Source organism: Globicephala melas, chromosome 5 (assembly GCF_963455315.2).
Source record: "Globicephala melas chromosome 5, mGloMel1.2, whole genome shotgun sequence".
Classification (NCBI taxonomy): Eukaryota; Metazoa; Chordata; class Mammalia; order Artiodactyla; family Delphinidae; genus Globicephala; species Globicephala melas.
In genome coordinates, this window is record NC_083318.1 from 98,214,266 (window position 1) to 98,234,960 (window position 20,695).

At 41.1% G+C, this 20,695-nt stretch overlaps 1 protein-coding gene across 13 annotated transcripts in view; it reads right to left on the bottom strand.

The window, feature by feature from the left end:
* Nucleotides 1–20,695, bottom strand: part of RASGEF1B (RasGEF domain family member 1B) — a 590,923-nt gene that overhangs the window by 27,651 nt on the left and 542,577 nt on the right. The window contains exons 1-2 of one of the 13 annotated variants that reach the window (XM_060299550.2): nucleotides 6,948–7,034; nucleotides 5,988–6,036 (exon numbers count right to left, since the gene is read on the bottom strand). The exons of 6 other annotated variants lie outside the window; for them this stretch is intronic. The gene's annotated coding sequence lies outside the window, so the exon portion shown is untranslated. Of the gene's footprint in view, nucleotides 1–5,623; nucleotides 5,646–5,987; nucleotides 6,037–6,222; nucleotides 6,296–6,405; nucleotides 6,589–6,697; nucleotides 6,841–6,947; nucleotides 7,035–20,695 lie in introns of those variants that run through there. 6 more of the 13 variants (XM_060299548.2, XM_060299549.2, XM_060299551.2 and 3 more) reach the window with 6 other exon arrangements.

Consider the following 20,695-nt stretch of genomic DNA (forward strand, 5'->3'; position numbering starts at 1 on the left):
GTAAGATAAGACAGAGGACAGGTTAATCACACAAGCAATTCTCACCTTGCAAAATTTCATTTGTAAGCCAGTTGCTGGAAACTCAGAATATATTGTTTGGCCAGTAGCTCTTAACTTTTTAGGAAAAGATCACAACTTCTCCACACACTGCCCCCAGAGAAATCGACCAACAGGTTTGTATATACTTTCAAGGAGTTCAGACTCCAGATTAGGAAGCACATGTGCTGGCCTGTACAGAACCTGGATCGTATTTATCTACTTCCTCAAAGAAAGAGAACATAGTGGTTCTGAAGGGAACCTTGTTTTAACACATTGAAGACTGGCTCCTTAGAAATCAACCAATACATGTAAATATTTTCTAGTAGTACTGATCCAATGGCGTTGAAGAGAATGAAAAAGACACTTCTTTCGGTTTGCATAGAGATATTTAAATAGCTCCCCCACACACACATTGAGGGAGTACTTTGGGATAAGGGGGAGGCAATGAGACAATGGGAAACAGATTTTGGTTTTAAAAACAATGACCCAGGGCTTCCCTGGTGGCGCAGTGGTTGACAGTCCGCCTGCTGATGCAGGGAACACGGGTTCGTGCCCCGGTCCAGGAAGATCCCACATGCAGCGGAGCAGCTGGGCCCGTGAGCCATGGCTGCTGAGCCTGCGCGTCCAGAGCCTGTGCTCCGTAGCGGGAGAGGCCACAACAGTGAGAGGCCCACGTACTGTTAAAAAAAACCCAAAAACAAACAAACAAAAAAACAATGACCCAGGCTAAAAAGAAAGCTCTGAGCTGCCAAAATTAGCATACAGATTACAGGTTCTTCTGGAAAACTTCCCAAGAGGAAGTAAAAGATATCCAACCCTCGTATACAAGATGAATGTTCTTTCTTATATTTAATTTGGGAAGCTGAAAAGTTGGTTGACAGACAAGATATCTTACCGGGGCAGCTAATTCAGTCACAAAGATATATCATGTCCTTCCAAGGACCCTGCAAAAGTTCAGCATGACATTGATCCAGCAGCAAGGAAGCAAGCTCTAGGTGATTTAAGGGATGAATGGATTTGAAAGGCATGCCTAATGGTTTCAAACCAACTAAAGCACCAGATGAAAAGCTGCCTTTTTTGAAACAACAGACTGTGTTTGAATTAGTGACTGCTTTTGCACAAGGTTATTTATGAGGAGGCAGGTGCATCAGTCTAAGGTGGTTTCAGGTGACAATTCCAATTGGAAGAGGGCCAGGAAAAGATGGGTGTGGGAACTAAATCAAAAGCCATCCTTCAACAACTGCTTTAGGTGTTTGGTAAATCTCTGCCAGGATGTCAAGTCAGCATTTCCTTTACACTCAGGAGAATGAGATAGCAAAGGTAGGAGTCCAAGATAAAAAAGGTTTATTTCAGCCCCTATTTCATCACAGAGCACCTCAGTGAAATATTTAATAAATCCAATGCCTTTATATTGATTGCTATCCTTTCGCTTCTGTTCAAATGCTGGGCATGTGTCCAAACGAGGTAGAGGAAGCCCTCCCTATCACAGTTGAACTTTGAAAGCATATTTGTTTAGGGAGGAGAGGCTTAATTTAAGATCCGGCAATGACTGGTTCCCAAATTCCCATCTAAATTCCAAAGGAACTTTGCACTTTGGTGAGATGCAGCCTCTTCCTTTTTTCATTTAAGGCTCCAGAGATCGGAATGAGAAAGAGTTCACATATTTCAACTTTACTCCAGCTGGGATCTCAAGTACTTTTAGCCTCCTTTTGGCACGGCTGGATCTCAGAATACAAGTGCTGACTGTACGCTCAGAGAGTGTTTCTCTAACTATGGATTCAAGTTAGGGGAAAGTAAAAGTCAAGTCTCCCACACTGTATAAAACATGCTTATTTTGAGCTTGAAAAAAGTCTCAAAGATTATCTTCTCATTTCTTTCTAGCAGCATCTCTGGACACTAGAAATGCTACACCTCTGCTAACCTCCTTGAAGAAAGAGGTATTGTGTTGAGATTACAAACAAAACAGAGTAGACGACTCAGAATCAACTCACTTCTTTGGCATGTGAACAAAAAGTAAGTAACTCCCAGATAAGTACATTCTTTGGAACTGAGCCTCAAATGCTTTGTAGATTTCATGGTCAAGGGGAAATAATCAGTATTTTTGAGGAAAGAAGGTCCTATTTCTCTCTACAATGATGGAATGGTGGTATTTCCTGATTTATTATAGGATTCCACATTAAAAAATGAATGTGCATTTTGCTTGATTTGTCCTAGATGCTACTTAAATTTTTCTTCATTAATTCCTAATTAATGGAGGAAAGGGATTCTGACTCAAATAATTACCATCTTTGGTTTCCCTGAAAGAAAAACAAGGTTAAAATTTGTCATCTTTTGTCTTGGGTATATCTTGTCAGCAGTTTATTAAGACACAAAACAACAATTCAGTACGTGGCAACTACAAGTGGGCCTGGAGAATCATTTAAAACTTTTCTATGAGATAAATCTTTACTAATTTTTTTTTGTAGGAACTGATCACAGCGCATGTTGACATTCTTCCTGCAATGTTTTTAATCGTCTACAACTGCCATGTAGTTCCTGAGCTTAACAGTAGATGGCTCCACGTGCCTTGTCTTTGAAAGGATTAGTGCTTTCTAGCAGTAACAGTAGGTGCTGGTTTAAAAAATTCAAAGGATAATTAGAGTTCTGGGGGAAAAATTTGAGAAATTGGTGTTTGGGATCGTGGAATATTATTGAACTTTGGAAAGTGGCATTGCTCATGATATACAGTTGAAAACATATAAAGCCAGTCTATGTCTGGGTGCCTGTCTTGGGTGCCTGTCTATGATGAGAATTAATTGTCATTTTCCCAGAGGAATAAAAGTGATCTTCTGGAAAATCAGAATCATCGTTATCTAATTAAGTGTTGTCAAAAAAGAACCTTCTGGAATATTGGAAATGTTCCTCTTCTGTCCAATACAGCAGCCATTCACCACACGTAGCTATTATCGAACACTTAAATGGGGCTACGGCAATTTTTGTTTGTTTAATTTAGTTAAACTTAAGTTCATATATCCCCAGGTGGCTATTTACTGAACAGCACGGGCCATTACCTTGAACAGCACAGATATAAGTAATTGAATCATTTATACACGATAGATCTCAAGCTAAATTATAGAATATCAAATGGGGAGCATCCTTTACTAAAAGGGTTTATGTTTCTAAACCCCGTTCACCTCAGCATACTTAGTGAGGACATTCAGTAAACAAGTAGAATTTTCTATTTACAATTTATTGTGGAACATGGTTACCAGGATAATTTTATTTTTTTGGCTGCAAGTTCTTGAAAAATTACCCTTATCCCACACCCCCCTCCATTCTTCCCTTTTAGATAAATAGAAGGATACTAGCATTCTATAAAGTGCTTTCCTTTCTTACAAGACTAATTTGTACTTTCCCTGTGTTAAACTCATTTTCATACCACGGCTTCCTAATAAAATTTGAATCAATTGAATGACTTCCAGATATAAATGTACCTTGACATGAAATAATAAACACACAAACCTAAGAAAAAATGATTGGTCAAAAGACTGGTTTTAAAATGACAAAATAGTAACACTGACTTAAAAAGTCCAAAAAATTTTCCTGACTCAAACTTCTTGAAAATAGCATTTTTAAATACACTTGTAGGAGAAAAACAAGAGCAAATAACAGCTTAAGCAGATAATAAATCTCTACATAATTTTCACCAATAAAAGAAATTTCACTCTCCTCTCTTCATTTCCACACACCAAGTAGCTGAACATCTAACTGCAGACCATTCTTCAGCCTTCATTGTTCCACAGCTAATAAAGGGTGCAAATGAACGAGGTGATAGTACAGCAAGATAAATCAGTTAACACAGAGCTAAAAGAGACTCACAAATCATCTAGTTCAACACCTTGTCAATTTCACAGATCCTGCAGGTATAGGGAGAAAGTAAGTGACTTGTTAGGGCTCCAGATTGATTAGAACCCTAGGCTCTATTCCCAAGGCAGAAATCTGCCCACAGCGCTAGGCTACATCTGTCATCCTAGGATAATCAAGGGTTGCACAAATCTAATTTTTATAGATTTAACTGGAAAACCAAAAAGGACAACTAAAGGGGGGGTAACACCTGTATTCAACCACTAAAGACAAAATTCCCATCAATCTTAAGCAGTATTTTCAACAGTACAATTTGTCTCTTTAAGACCTTACAAGATGTTATAATGGTTGTTCCATTTATTATTTGTGGCACCAGAATCAAGATTCTAAGTCCCTGCTTCAGGGATTCCAGATTCTTCTCCCAAGTAAGGGAGGATACCCTAATTTTCTCATCTCCTGTCCAAGCAGGTACTCTCTTTGGGGTCATCCAAATGCTCCTCCGAAGTCTAATTCTTCCAGGCCACCTCTGGAGATTGATCCCACCACTTCCGGTGCCATATTAGGTAACTTACCAACATAAACAGTCACCTAGTTTTGCCCCTTCAATTTTCTTACTTTTTCCTAGATAGGTGTTATTCAATTGATTTTTTTTTTTTTTGGTCTATTGTAGTTTATTGGCCAGTAGTTAGACTGTAAGAATGTAATGTTAGTAATAATATAAGAAATGTGAATGATTATGATAAATAATAAAAATTTAAAATATTTAACAATATATGCCTAAGAATAACTTAAATTAAAAAAACAATAAATATAAATAGTTTATGGTGATTTTCGGTTCCAAAAGACAGAACGATCTCAGGAATCAGATTAAATGTCTAATGGAGCATATAAAATGGAGCAAGACTGAAAATGCACCAGGGGAGAAATCAATTCGAAGAATTTAACACTCCATTAGACCACTGAAAAGTACTACACTTAGTAGCCAGAAATATTGCCACCTCTAGGAAGACAAAGGATTGACCCACATGTCGTGGAAGAATGCCAACAAGACACTTGCTAATCAGTAGCCGATCTTCTCCACTTCTCCAGAAAACCTGCTTGAAAGGCGTAACAGAGCAGCGCTTGTGAACCCTGACTTCTGTCAAGTGCCCTAGGTCCTCCTTGGCCCAACAATTGCCCCCCCCCCATAAACTAACCATTAATGATAGGACCTAACAAGCTGCCACACTTTTTAATCTGCTATGAAAATCTTGACAGCCAAGAATTTTTCTTTCATTTTAGAAGTCAATTCTACATTTGCTCTAAACCTCACCTGACTAGTTGTTTTCCTTCCAAATCTCCAATCAGGCATATACTCTGGTTAACTGTAACCTCCTTGTTTCTTAGCACAGGCTTATCACCATGGTCCATGTTTTAAACTAAGACACAGCTATCACATGCCAAGCTCTAGCTACTGTTTTCGGGAGGAAAGAAAAATTATTCACCCCATCTGAGTCTGACTGTACCAGACATTATTCAAGAGTGCAAAACCCTGATCCCTGAACTCTTCCCTTTATGCACTCAGTTCAGAGACCCTCCCTCGGCCATTAGAGATCATCCAGGGCTAAATATAGATCTACGCACACCAGCGGTCCCTGGCCACCGTCACATGGTGCTGCTGACGAACTCCTTGGAGACGCCTTCTGCCCAAACATACATACACAAATTTCTGTGCATATTCATCCATACACACTATACCCACCGAATTCGTCGGCGAAGACGGACACATCTACATTCAGAAGAGAAAGTGGCTCCCTAGAGCTCCCCTCCTGCGGTTTACTACACTTGTGCCGCCCTCCGCACTGTCAGAGGACCTAGCTACGCTGCTTTCGCCTGAGCTGCGCGGATCAGGTTGGGGTAAGGTGGGAATCAATACTCCAGTGGATCCCAGACAGACACACACACTTACACTCCAGCCCCCCTGTTCCGCCCTGTTCAGCTTGTACAGCACTGAAGTTGTTTCCACGGTTCCCCTAGAGAGAGGAGCCTCCCCCCGCTAGCGGAGGCTCCCAGGTACCCACAGTTCACGTTATTATCGCCCGGCCAGGTGACCCGAGACAACTCACCTGAACTCAGGGCAACAGCAAGGCGACACGTTGTGTCCCAAGTTACCAGCTGAACGGAGAAAGGAAAGAATATCACCTCGTCAGTGGCGAGCACGTGACCTCTGTTCCCTTGTCTCTTCCTAAGAGTCAGACCTTAGATTATAAGGCTCCGTCACCAAAAATAAGCAGGACCCCCAACTGCCCACCCCCCACACACACACTCACGAAAACTAGCCAAGAAGTAGAAGGAAACAACCTAGCTGTGCACAGGAAGGGAAGAAAGGTTGAAGAAAGGATGAAAGCGACCAGAACTCAGACAAATCCTCAAAAACTGTACCAAGATCTCGAGACAGAAGGCCTGGCTGCGGGATCGGGGCGAGAAAAGCAAAGCAAAACCCAAGCCTGTCCCCGCCCGGGCCCCAGTAGCTGGGGCCCGCACCTGCTGGCACCGTGTCCGCTCCCGGGGCGGCCCCAGACGCCCTCGGCGGCCTGGCGGGAGGACTCCCCACTTCCCCCGCTTTTGCGGGACGCTCTGCACCAGCAAGCGCTCGCTGACCAGAATCTCCCGCCGCCTCCAGGGGCACTGGCAGCCGGGGCGCAGTCAGAGATCAGACTGCTCCGCGCGCAGCTCCCGGGCCGCCAGAGAGAGCGCAGCGCGCAGCAGGGTGGCGCGTTCCCGCTGCCGGGCTCCGGTTTCTCCCGTGAGAACTGCTGACCAGGGAACAACCCACCGGCAGATGGACCCGGGGTCCTCGGCTTCCCAGCTGTTTTCCGCGTGCCCACCAACGCAACCAAAGTGGAGGAAGCAAAAGAGCGCAAAAAATTCCGCCCAACCAGTCGGGTGCCTTGTTTATACTGAAACTACTGCCACCGCCGCCGCCGCCGCCACCGCCGCGCACACCCCCTTCTCTTCGAGTGCCCGCCCCCGCCGCCAGCCCCGCCCCCCGCCGGCCCCCGCAGACCAATCACGGCGCAGCTCACCGCCCACTCTGCCACCGCCCCCGGCGCCCGCGGCCAGCCCACGCGTCCCCGGGGGCCCGGGACTCCAGTGGCGCGGCTACCGGTTGTCCTCCCACGCTGCGGAGGCCGGCGGAGCCCGGCGCAGGCGTGTTTAACTACGCTGGTTCGGCTCGCTCGGACTGCGTGCGTTCCCTCCTGAGGGCACCTGCCGGGGGCTGTTTGTGCAGTCATGTGTATGCCTGTGTGTGTTCGTTTACCCGTGTGCTACCTGTAAATACCGGCCCGACCTGTTATACAGTATCTGTTAACATAATTATGAGCTAGAGGTTACTGTCCCTCTAATTTTCAGAAGAGAGCTGAGGGAAACCACAAGAACATTCGCTCAGCAAATATTTACAGAAAGCCTGAGTGCTAGGCTTTGTGCCAAACGCTGGGGGCACACTCCAGGCTGGTCCCTGCCATTAGGAAGCCTTACAGTTAAGTGATGGACAAACGTTAAGCAAATGGTCACCCAAACAAAATGTAAAATTGTGGCTGTTACAAGTTCCACAAAGAAAGGAAAACTGCTGTGAAATATGTTTCTGGAGGCAAAGAGGGGAGGTCTGACCTCAGTAAAGGCTGTGCTGTCATGGTAACCGCATGCTCTATCATTGGATACTTGATAACTATTTCAGGAAAAACGGTAAAACTATTTTTCTAATAAAAATTTGTACGAATAAGAAGAGGCTGGGGACTTCCCTGGTGGCGCAGTGGTTGAAAGCCCTCCTGCCGATGCAGGGGACACGGGTTCGTGCCCCGGTCCGGGAAGATCCCACATGCCGCGGAGCGGCTGGGCCCTGAGCCATGACCGCTGAGCCTGCGCGTCTGGAGCCTGTGCTCCGCAACGGGAGAGGCCACAGCAGTGAGAGGCCCGCATACCGCAAAAAAAAAAAAAAAAAAAGAGGCTGGAGGGAAGAAACGATGAAAACAAATAAGGGAAGGAAGAGACGCAAGGAAAGAACAAAATCTTAAATCATCAGGAGCCTCTCTTGCCTGCCATGTGACCTTGAGTAAGTAAAGTAGCTTTTCTGAGCTTCAGTTTTCCCATGTGTAAAACAACACTCTTCATACCTATCCTATAGGGCTATAATTAGGATAACTGAGATAGAGGAACTCTTTTTGTCCCTGCTCCAGCTTCCCTCCCGCCTCCTCCTTGCTGGGTTGGAAACAGCATGAAGTTCACCTTGCCTATTAGCTGATTCCTCCCCTTATTTCCTTCATCTGTACCTCCTCTCACTTCTCTTTGCCTAATTATACTCCCTCCTTCTCTTCTGTAAATGAGTCTCCTGTGACTCCGTTGTCTACTCTCACCTATCTGAGCTTCTCTGCAGTTTGAAGAAGGAGCCCTAAGACCAAGAAGGCTTGGCGGGTCCAGCTGTTCAGAGTAAAGCACCAAGGCTTGGGTGGCCCAGCCCAGCCCAGCTGTTGTGGTTGTGCTGGTTGGCTAGTCTTTCAAGCTCAGTTTTCCACCCTGGTTCTGCAACAAACAAGCCGTATGAGGTTGGGCAAGTCATTGACAATCTTGAGGTTCCTGGTCCTGTAGCAATAAATTAAGACTTGGACTAAATCATGATTTCTTAATGGAAATATTTGACATATCCTTTGTAACCTCCGGTTACACACCAGCCCAGAAGATTTTGCCCAGTTTTACATTCTGAAGTTATTTTTCCCACCAAAACAAAAGATGTTTATTTATTTCTCAAAAATATAAAATGGATACCATGAGACTGTTCATTCAATGCTTTACCAAACCACATTCCTGCTCCGCATTCTGGCCGATCCCCCAGGACCCCTTCCATCTCCCTATATGAGAGATAATATATACGGAGACAGCTCCAGAGTTAGGTGGCTCAAACCCTAACTCTGTCTCTATCACTTAGCCAGCGATCAAACCTTAGAAAACACATGGACAGATTCTGGGCCCCCATTTACTCATCTGAGAAACAGCAGTCGTGGTTTAGAAAAGCAAATTCTTCACAGAAGAAGATTAAAAGAGATAATACACAAAATGAGTTTGGAACAGTGTCCCTTAGAGAAGCCTTCCCTGACCTTCCTACTTAACAACTGCAATCTCATCATCCCCACTCCATCTCGTCATTCCCTTCCCTGCTGTGTTGTTTCCTCCATAGGCCTTATACCACCATTTAACATACTGTCTATTTTACTGATCATTCCCTCCCTCTCCTCACTGGAATATAAGCTCCAGAAGAGCCGGGTCTGTTGTTGTCATTGTAGTTGTTGTCTTCCTGCTGTATTTTCAACGTCTAGAACGGTGTCTTACACACAATAAACATTCAATATAAGTACGTGTTAGTTGGATTACTTAATTAATTAATGCCTAGCACATGGTAAGCACTCAGTAAATAATAGCTGTTATGACTATGTATTAAGTATTCTCTATCATGAAAATATATTCTGTCCATTCTTTACTTGTCATAGTTTCTTTCTGGTCTTTTGACTCCATTGGCTCAACGCTTGTCTCTGTAAATCTTGGTAAGCTCAGTAATACTGGTCAAATTGATGCAAATAAACCCCTGCTGAGTAAGACCTCACTCCAGTAATAAAAATAGCCACTTGTATTGAGCTTCTGCTATGTGGCCGGCTTTGTGCTGAACATTATTTTTCTTCTCCTTTCCTCTTGGACCTGAGGTTCACAAAATTAGAACCATTGTCATGACTGATCCATGTTCTTCCTTTTATTTCACTTTCTTTCATTTCCCATCTAAGATCCTTTTCACCACCCCAAAGGCACTTACTCCTTCACACTATTTAGTGTGAGTTTTTCGATCCACCTTTCATGAACAATGGCGTATTGTTTTATGTGAGCACAAGAGTATACTTATCTAAATGTTATTGTGCAATCTGTCTCATTCTGTTTCTCACTGTTTTCTCTCCAACTTTTGATTTTGATCATCCACCCATGTTGACATATATTGATGTTGTTCTCTCCGTTTACTCACTGTTGAGTATTTCACCATATTTGTTTTACGGTTTTTGCTTACATGTTCTTTCATCCTCACTAAAACTCTGAGATATAGGTACTGTTTTCTCCATTTCTGAGATAAGGGAATAAGGCTTAGGAAGGTAAATAACTGCCAAGGCCATTCAGCTGGAGAAGCCATGAATTAAACCCATATCTCTCTGATTCCAATGTTCCCATCTTCTCACTCTACAAAATGGATTTAATTACTGTAAGATTTTTGAAATAATGTCTGAAAAATATCCTCTACCTCTTGGTCATTTTATATGTCCAAGATATTGCTGTTAAAACTAGTAGATATGTGTATTTAAATTAAACCAGAGTTGGACTTCCCTGGTGGCGCAGTGGTTGAGAGTCCGCCTGCCGATGCAGGGGACATGGGTTCGTGCTCCGGTCCGGGAGGATCCCACATGCCGCGGAGCGGCTGGGCCCGTGAGCCATGGCCGCTGAACCTGCGCGTCCGGAGCCTGTGCTCCGCAACGGGAGAGGCCACAACAGTGAGAGGCCCACATACCGCAAAAAAAATAAATAAATAAAAATAAAAATTAAACCAGAGTCTTTTCATTGCTGTTAAAACTAGTAGATATATGTATTTAAACCAGAGATCAATTCTTGTCATTGCAAAGCAGCATTTATTATGTCTCAGATGCAAGTTTAACATTATTTGTGATTTATGATCTTAAGACACAAGAACTTTATTTTTTTTTTAAAGAGATTGTTGTAGACTTTTTTTTAAAGGTCAGTGTGAACTTTTTAATTGAATTTATTTATTTATTTATTTATTGGCTGCATTGGGTCTTCATTGCTGCTCATGGGCTTTTTTCTCTAGTTGCTGCAAGCGGGGGCTACTCTTCGCTGCGGTGGGCGGGCTTCTCATTGCGGTGGCTTCTCCTGCTGGGAGTTTGGGCTCCAGGGTGCATGGGCTTAGTAGTTGTGGAGTGCCAGCTCAGCAGTTGAAGACACAAGAACTTTAAATGAAAATCTCACAAAGCATAATGGCCTTCAAAGTTTTAAAAATTGTCCTATCAAAGAGGAATGAGGCTCCAGAACACCAGATAGGACTAAAGAGGGAAAAGTATAAGGGAATGGATCAAGGCTTCAGGGTAAGGAAAACATTAACGATGCTCCAAGTTGAATAGCAGCTTTTTCTCGTATTGAATTCCTTCTCTCTGGATCATAAAAGGCCTTGTGAAATGGCCAAGTAACTCTCCAAAACACTTCCATGTATTCTCTTTCATTTAGTTTCTAGTGTCACTCTGAAATATGAAGATGAAGAGTCCAAGGATACTGAATCTTAGCCCCAGTTTATAAATGGCAGGAAATGAAGGCATTGGTCACACTAGTTACCAACAGCCAATCTAGACCGCAGCCTCAAACTTCTCACTTTCTAAGCCAAGGAAGACAAACCCATTTTTTATAAGTATGATGTATACTGCCTCTTGTGTATGTCAATAAAAGATTACAAGAATTTCATAAAGCAAAAACGTGAAGAATGATCAGATGCAATTTTGAGAAAATCATTGAACAATTCCTAAGCAAGGTATTTGAATATAACTTTGTAGCTGGTTAACTTGCCCTTTAGCATCTCTGAACTAATCACAGCTTCTCTGGAACACACAAACCCAATTATTTTTTTTAAACAGGTAAGAAATAAACCCTATAATACCTAAGTACTGCACAGATACCAAATTATTTATTTTATGTAAAAGAAAGAAAAAAGCAATTGCTTTTGCACAGAGAATAGATTTAAAGGAAGAGGAAGAAAAAAAAAACCATAATTCTCCCCCCAGCCCCACCTCTTTCACAGAGGAGGAGGAAATACTGTAGTGGTGTGGCTAGGTAGAGACAAAGATATTTTGGAGCCAGAGGTCTCATTTCTTGGGATCTGGGTTCCATTTCTTGGGATCCTCTCTCTTTGGACTCTCTCTCCCACATGGCTGCAATGGTATGATGGGGTGTTAGGTCAGTTAGACCAGCCTGGCTCTAGACCTTAGAGAAAACCCCTTATATTACCTGGCTTTTTAGCATGCTTTGGTTTCATACCCTCTTCCTCATTCTAGCCTGAGTAAAAGGGATTCTGCCCATGGGCCAACCTAGCTTATGAGGAGGCCATGTTGGAATTTCATAGTAATAAAGCATGTACGTGTTTGACATTGGCCTCTATTCATACCTTTCCCTGGAACTTGAAAGAAGGATGATGAACGACAGACGTGAAAATTTAGATATTCAAGATTCCGAGTCCCGGGCCCTTCATAAATACAAAATGAACCCTGCCACTTAGAGGAATTTTTGTGATGAAACACATGATTGGATCAGCCTTGGAATGGTCTCCTCAATAATAATTCCTAACAATTGTTATCATTTACAGTGTTCTTTCACATCATTGTCTCATTTAGGGAGAATATTGGGTCTGTGAGGGTCAATCAGTTCTAATGGTAGTCATTACAGAGGCATATATTTTCCTTTCTTGGGATCACTAAAAATACTACAGAGAGCCATTCATTTAGATTTGCTATGAAGATACCACTAAATAGAAGGGAATTGACTAGAAAAGGTAACTTCAGGGAAGTTTCTTCCACACATCTAGGTGATCCTCTTTCACTGTCACTTCTGTCTACCAGATCTTAAAGTTGTACAAAAGAATGTAACAACTGCATGGGAAATTCCACAACAGATATAGTAGGTTTTCAGCGTCTCCTAAGAAGATGTACAAAGTTACCATATGTTCATTTATACTAGACTAGAACTGTTGAACAGCAAATTTATTATTTTTCCTTTATAAGCATCGTTGTTTTGCTCATTTGCCAATTTTTACTTATTCTTATAAAGTAATTAGTTGTAATAAACTCAGGAGGGATATTGATATTGAGAAATAATAGTACTTGGCCTGATCATAAGCTTATGAGACAGTCTTATCATCATTGATTATATAATTCATAGTGATTTATTTTTTCTACATGGACAAAGAAATATTTCATAACCTTAAACACATTATTTTGATACAATGTATCATTCTTTTGAGTGGAAATTCAATTATAAACATGAGTTTCTTTGGATAAATATTCTTTATCCTGTAAAATCTTTACAGTGAATAGTAAATACACATATATTTCTCTAGTTCTCATTTCTCTTTCTAGAGGTTTTTGTCTGGTTTCTTGTGAGTGAGTTGATCTTATAATGAATTAAGAAAAGGTTTTTCTGTTTCAAATTCTTATAGCCTTCAATGTTAAGTCTGATTACTTTGCTAGAAGGTCCCCTCAGTTTTGACTAATTACCAATCTATGTCCTAGAACACTGAGTGGGAGGGAGAAAATGAATAATAGAATAATAAAATTTTAGAGCTGGGAGAAATATTAATGATCATCTCTTTTCATCTTTCCCCACCCCAATGCCACCAACCAAGGCATTTTTGAGCTGAGGAAATTGAATCCTAGAGAGATTAAATGATCTAAGGCCATCCAACAAGATAACAACAAAGTTACACAAGTCAAAGAGTCTGGATGATAAGCCCAAAACTTCAAAAACTATGATTTTGCTTCCTAATTATTCCTGCAGGGCTGAAATTTATGGAGCTACTTTGACGTTATAGAAGTACAATTTGTTTTCAAATATTTATGACAAATATTCTCTACTAAATACTTCTTGATGAAATGATAAAGGAGAATTCTTTAGGTGTCGCTAATAGCTTTTATTAGAATTCTCTAAATATTGCTAATATCATTTATTTTATTTAATAGTCAAGATAGTAAAATAGTAAACTCTTGGTTGCTTTATCATTAAAGTAACCATCGTCTAGATTATTAATCAGACTTCATAAACTATATTCAATAAATTATGTTGGGCTTCCCTGGTGGCGCAGTGGTTGAGAGTCCGCCTGCCGATGCAGGGGACACGGGTTCGTGCCCCGGTCCGGGAAGATCCCACATGCCGCGGAGCGGCTAGGCCCATGAGCCACAACTACTGAGCCTGCGCTCTAGAGCCCGCGAGCCACAACTACTGAGTCTGCGTGCCACAACTACTGAAGCCCGCGCACTTAGAGCCCGTGCTCGGCAACAAGAGGAGCCACCGCAATGAGAAGCCCACACACCGCAACTAAGAGTAGCCCCTGCTCGCCACAACTAGAGAAAGCCCGTGCACAGCAACGAAGACCCAACACAGCCAGAAATAAAAACAAATAAATTAATTTAAAAAAAAGAACTAAAGGAAAATGGAGGTTGAATATATGGAAATATATCCCTATTAGTGGAATAGTCCATTTACTTCAGGTCTGTTGAGAGAGTCAGGGTGTATGCTTATGAGATGTGTCTGGATGAGTAAATGAGGTGGAAAGACATGTCTGTTGCCTGTAGAGGTGAAGTTTGAAAAGAACTGGAAGAAATAGGAATTTTCTGGCCCAGACTGTGTTGCTCTGTGACTTTAAAGAGATTATCTCTGAAGGAAAAGCATGTAAGGAAATAAGCCTAAGAAAGACCAAGGCCTTCTCTGTAGAGGTATGAATTTAACACCTCTCACAGCAAGAAATTCATAACGGAAGCTCAAATAAAATGTCTTAGTCTGGATAAAGTTCCCCAGATAAATAAAACAATTGTCTTCAGTAAGAACTCATACAAACTCTCTTTGAAATGCCCTGCCTTCCTAAGTTAAAAGTCAAACACCAGCTGTTACGAAAAGCAGTTGTGAGCCCAAACTTTCTAACTTCCAAGATACTAACAAGCTGTACTTTTCCACCCAAAATAGTTGAACTAGGACATACTGTTTGTTTGTTTTTTTTGCGGTATGTGGGCCTCTTACTGCTGTGGCCTCTCCCGTTGCGGAGCACAGGCTCCGGACTCGCAGGCTCAGCGGCCATGGCTCACGGGGCCCAGCCGCTCCACGGCATGTGGGATCTTCTCGGACCGGGGCACGAACCCGTGTCCCCTGCATCGGCAGGCGGACTCTCAACCACTGTGTCACCAGGGAAGCCCAGAACATACTGTTTTGAAAATACTTCTAAATAGATGTGATTTTGGTTAGCCCTGCCCCTGCTCTTGCATTAAGGCTAATGGTAGACAATTGTCATTTTTTCATTCAGAACATACAACAAAATAAAAATGAATGTGAATTTTGGACTGTGCCTTTCCATTGGTGAGCAAAAAACCCATATATATTGCCAGAACCAAGACTTTAAAATATGTCACAGTGACATAAAATCCAGGAACATCTAGCCTGATGAGGTGCCTATATTAGGCTTCACAAATTTATATTGGAGTTTTTAGACTTTCTTTCCTTTTATTTTCTCTTCTTTTCTTTCTCTTTATTTCCCTCCCCCTGCTCCTTCCTTCCTTCCTCCTTCCTCCCCATCCCTCCCTCCCTCTCTCTCTCTCTCTTTCTTTCTTTCTCTGCAGTTTACATAGTGGCGAATTTTTTTACTCTAAACCTCGGAGTAACCAACCCATGATTCAACAAAGAGGTAATGTTTGAACCTGTTAGACAGATATTTTAGGGACAACCAACCAGTATATTGAAATAAGTCATTTGCAAAAAGGCTAGCACAACTTGCTCCAGAGCACACAAAATGAGGAAGAAAATGCAAAACAGAACAGCCTGTTGAGAGCAAGCAATGGAAGGGACTCATTTTCTCACCTGTAGAGTGAAAGCAGTGACCATTCTTTCAAAGGGACCCTAGTCAGTGTAGGAACAAATAACAAGGATCCTATAGAACTTGGCTCTCTGTTGGTGAAGTTAACATCTTAGATTCTTAGTTTCCTCAACTGTAAAATGAGGGGATTGGAGATTTGATTTCAGAGGTGTTTTCTAGCTGGCAAATGCTACTTCATATTAAGACTGTTTTTAATTGTCAGCTTTTAGACTCGTTGCATCTGGATACCTCAGCAGCCAGCCAAGAGGCTTGAGATGGCCCAGAAGTGATGGACTTGACCCAACTCCACTGACTTGGTTATGGTTATGGTCATGGTTATGGGCTATCTTTCCCTGGAGTTTAATGTCTATCTTATTATAGTGATTATGATGCTTGAAAGAGTCCCTAGGGATCTGCTTTCACTTCCCCCTAAGGCTCGGCCTACATTAGAGGCAATAACTGCAACTAAACATCCCATGGCATAGTGATACCACTGCTCTGGGTCTGGTTTAATAAGACTTGACATTCAGCTTCAGTGATGGAAGGTCTGTGATGAATTTTGGGGACTAATTTCTTATCCAATGGTTATGCATTCCATATAGGGTGACCAACCATATCAATTTGCCCGGGACTAACCTGGTTTTAGCCCAGAAAACCCTATGTCTTGGGCAAATCCTCAGCTCCTGGAAAACTGGCATGGTTGCTCACCCTAATTCCACAGATATTTACTGAGGACCTTCTATCGGCCAGGCCCTGGAAAAAGGAAACCCAAAGAAAACGAAATAGACAAGATTCCTATCATCATGAGGCTACCATCCATGTGGGCAAGACAGACATTAAACAAGGGAATAAATAATAACCAATCACTACAGATGATGATCAGTCCTGGGATGGAGAAGAGCTGTGGGGCTCTGCTTAGAGGGGTCAGGGAAGATTCCTCTTAAGTAAGCCCTGAAGGATTTGGAGTCAGTCATGAGTATTGGCAGGACAGGTAAGTTCTAGGTCATTTCTAAGAATGAAGAGGCACTTCAAGAAAACCTTAGGGGAATATTATCACTCTCTAAAATTATCTTATCTATCCATTTATGTGCTTACTATTAGAATTAGTTTTAGAATACAAATGCTAATAGAATAATTAGACTAAAAAATGCACTCCAGCAAAGACCCAATCTATAATGCCAACAGTACTCACAATACTTGGTATTTAGTAGGTGTTCAATGTCTATTGAATAAATAACGGAGTGAAATATTTCAATCTACAATGTAGCTCCCTGAAACTTACTTTCCCCCAATTATATCCTTTTTCTCAACCAGACTGTCCATAAAGCAGATGGAGATATAGATCCTATGGAAACACCCATAAGCTTCAGGCTAGGGCTATTCTAAGCCAGTCTGTGCCTACTGGCTCCAAGAGAGACTTTTCACGCCCTTTCCTTTGCTCTGTGCCGAGGTATCAGCGCATAGGATGTTAGGTGTTTTGCTGCCTAAGTTAAGGAGAGATAGGTCTCATCTCAAGTTTTAAGGCTTCAGCTTTATGATGACCTGCTTCTATTGGTGGGTTGTGGTGGTACAAATTAAAAGAAAGCAGAGGTCTAGCAAACTCACCTTTTCCATTAGGACATTTCTCACATCCCTTGAAACAGCTCACCATTACGACTCTCTCACTTCTGATCATGGTACCTTTATTTTCCCAGTTACTCAGGCTTGAGACCTCAAGCCCAGCTTGGCCTCTTTATCCAGGCTTGTTGCCTATATCCAGTCAGCGGCTATATCCTATTGTTTTTGTACCCCCCCCAAATTTCCCTTGTTTTCCCTTGCCATTTACAGTCCCATTGCATTCAGAGATTAGAGAAATGACCACCTACTTGACTGCCACCCCTGCATCTGCCCAAAAAGACACATACAGATACACATACAGTATACTTCTAGATTAGACTAGCCCTGATATGTGGTATCTCAGGAACTTGAGTTGTTCACTTGCTCCAAAACTGATGGTGGTTTGCTATATTTTGAAGCATGAAGGCTTTCAACCAAACTTTCCAATCTTACCTCTTTTTAAATTTTATTTTATTTATTTTTTTATATAGCAGGTTCTTATTAGTTATCTATTTTATACATATTAGTGTATATATGTCAATCCAATCTCCCAACAATCTTACCTCTTAGTTATGCTTTTATATACATAGGAATCCAATTGAGTTCACTGCCTATCTCTGGAAAAAAATGTTTCTTTTTCCCATTTCTATGATTTTTCTCATACTGTTCCATTTACCTGAAAGTTCCATTCGAACTTTAATAGTCCCAAAATATATTACAAATAACTGTTTCTGCCTGAATTTTAGAAACCCATTGAAAATATCTTAATCTTAAGTTCCTAGAGGGAAATTTTAATACCTGACACAATCTAATAAAGTCACAATGGCTATCATACTGATAATTTAATACTAACAAACACATTTTGTTCAACACTAGTTGAGTCTGTTGTAGGTTTTAGGGATTCAAAGCCATGGTCCCTGATGCCAAGTTGATAGGTAACAGATACAATTGCAGGGTCCAGCATTGGCAATCATGGAGCATCAGGGGTTACTCTGTATAAGCAAAAGTCCTTTGTGGCCATCTAAATTAAATTTTTTAAAAGGTGAGGAGAGGGGAGTCATTTACTGAGCATTTACTACATACCAGGACTGTGCTAAGTGCTTTCTCTAGATATTTATTTAATCTGCATAACAATCCTATAAGGCACTTAATATTATGTCCATATTCATAGAAGAGGAAACCAAAACTGAGAGAAATTTTTAAAAATTGCCTAAGAACAAACATCTAATAAATGACAGAGCCAAGATTTGGATCCAGGTGGATCTGACTCCAAAGATCATGGTCTTTGTATGACAAGGAGGACAGAGTCTATAGAGTAGACACATAAGCATTAGGTGGGTTTGCTTGCATTGTAGTAAGTGTTGTAATGGAAGTAAATACAAAGCGCGTGCACTCTCCTTTACCACATAAGTGGTTATGGTGCAGTTTGGGGGCGGAGCAATGCTGCGTAAAGATCAAGATCACCCACAGTGGAAACAGGAAGAGCTTGGTTCCAAATTTGGCTCAGTGTGAACTTGAACAAGTTGTTTATTCACCCTTCAGTTTTCTCATTTGTGAAATTAAAAAAATAATGCTTGCTTTAAAAATGAAATAATACCATATGTATAAAGTCATTAGTACAGTATCTAGAACAGAGAAGTCAATAAAAAGTAGTTAATTAAATATAATTATCATCACTATTCAGCAGCCTCTTTCATCTGTAATACCTCTTAAAAAGATATGACTATATTTTTTTATCTGTATGTGTGATTCCATTTTGGGTTGTTGAAGAACCATTTGAAAGTTGCTGACACTCTTAAATACTTCAGTATGCATCTCTTAAATATAAGGACATTCTTGGCATAAATATTGATATATCCAAACTCCTAAGAAAAATCAGCAATATTAATTAATATCATCTAATTTCTAGTATATAATTTAAATTGTCCCTCAACATTATCCCCAAGAATTCTTTGAACCAGGATATAATCAAAGTGTTGTATTTGGTTGCTGTTTCTTTATTCTCTTTTAATCTGTACCAGTCCCCACCCCACTCCCAGCCCTTTTCTGCTTTTCTTGACCTTGCCTTTTGTGAAGAAACCAATCAATTTGTCTTGGGGAAAGAACCACTTTCTGGAATTGTCTGATATTTTTCCTCAAGGTCCCATTTAACTTGTCCTTCTATCCTCTAAGTTATCCATAAATTGGAAAGCGGGTCTTAAAGCTTTGTTTTTAAGTTAAACATGGCAAGAATGCTTCAAAGTCGATGCTACGTAGTTCATATTACATCACAGCAAAATTCCCATGACCACTTCCTCTTCAAAATATTTTGTGGTTTCGTAGCTACCTCTGGGGATATGGTTAGACCAGTGGTTTTCAACTCCGGCTTCACTTAGAATCATCTGGGGAATTTTAAGAAATATTTGTTCCTGAGTTGCATCCCTAGCATTTCTTGTCTCAGGCCCAGGCATTGGTATTGTTGTAAAGCTGTTCCAGATGATTCTCATTTTAATCAGGGTAAACAGAGATGGGTTTAGGACACCAGCTCTGAGAAGGCAAGGGGCATACCTTCCTTATTTACATATTGGCAGTGTTCAGTGGAAGGCCTGGTGGCTCTTAATTACTGCTCAATGATACATGCTCAATCAATCAATCGATCAATCAGTGAATATTCAGCACATAGGCCACCTCATCCTCCTCTCTTACTCCAGCTTTTCTTTGTTTTCTATGTGGTGTACTAGGAAGCCAATAGGTTAATTTTACAGCATGTTTAGAGAAATCAGAACACGCCATTATTTTTCCAAGTTTCTAAAAACTGTATATCGATTGAAAAAAAATTGGTTTTCAAACTTCTAAGGAGAAAAAAAAGAGCAAGCAATCATTTAGTGATAGTGTTAGATTCATTCTGTTGTAGACAGTTCCGTGTTTGGTTTTTTTCTTTTCACGTTATGGGTTCTTCCAGTTCTTATTGTAAGAATGGGTGAAATGATTTTAAAATGACTTACAGAGGAAGAAAGACTGGGAGTTTGTCTTAGTTGAAATTGTTGTTTCTTTCAAATATATTGAGCAGATTTCAACCACGTGGAGGAGTGCAATAGAAAGAGAAGGACTTTGGGGATAATTATGCTTCTATTTGTTCAAATTCAACTTTGGCCAAATCTTAAAAACAGAAAGAAAAGATGCAGGGTTCGTTAGGGCTTGCTGAAACTAACCACCTATAGCTTCAAATACAAAGGAGGTAAGAATGGCCACCTTCTCCTAACAAAGATGCTTATCCCATAGCAAAGTTAGGAAATAGTGAATATACACTTATTTAATTGTACTTGTTCTGAATGAAAATCATCATCAGTCCAAGAGAAAACCAGCAAAGGATATGAACACACAGTTTGTATCTGAAAAGGCTTTTGCACAAATGAAAAATGCTCAGTTTGACTCATACTGACAAAATTAAAACTATACTGAGCTATCTTTTTCTTTCACTCCTCAAATTAGCAAAAATCCACTGTCATGGAGGATTACAAGCTCACACATCTTTTGATCCACCCATATGAGCTAAGG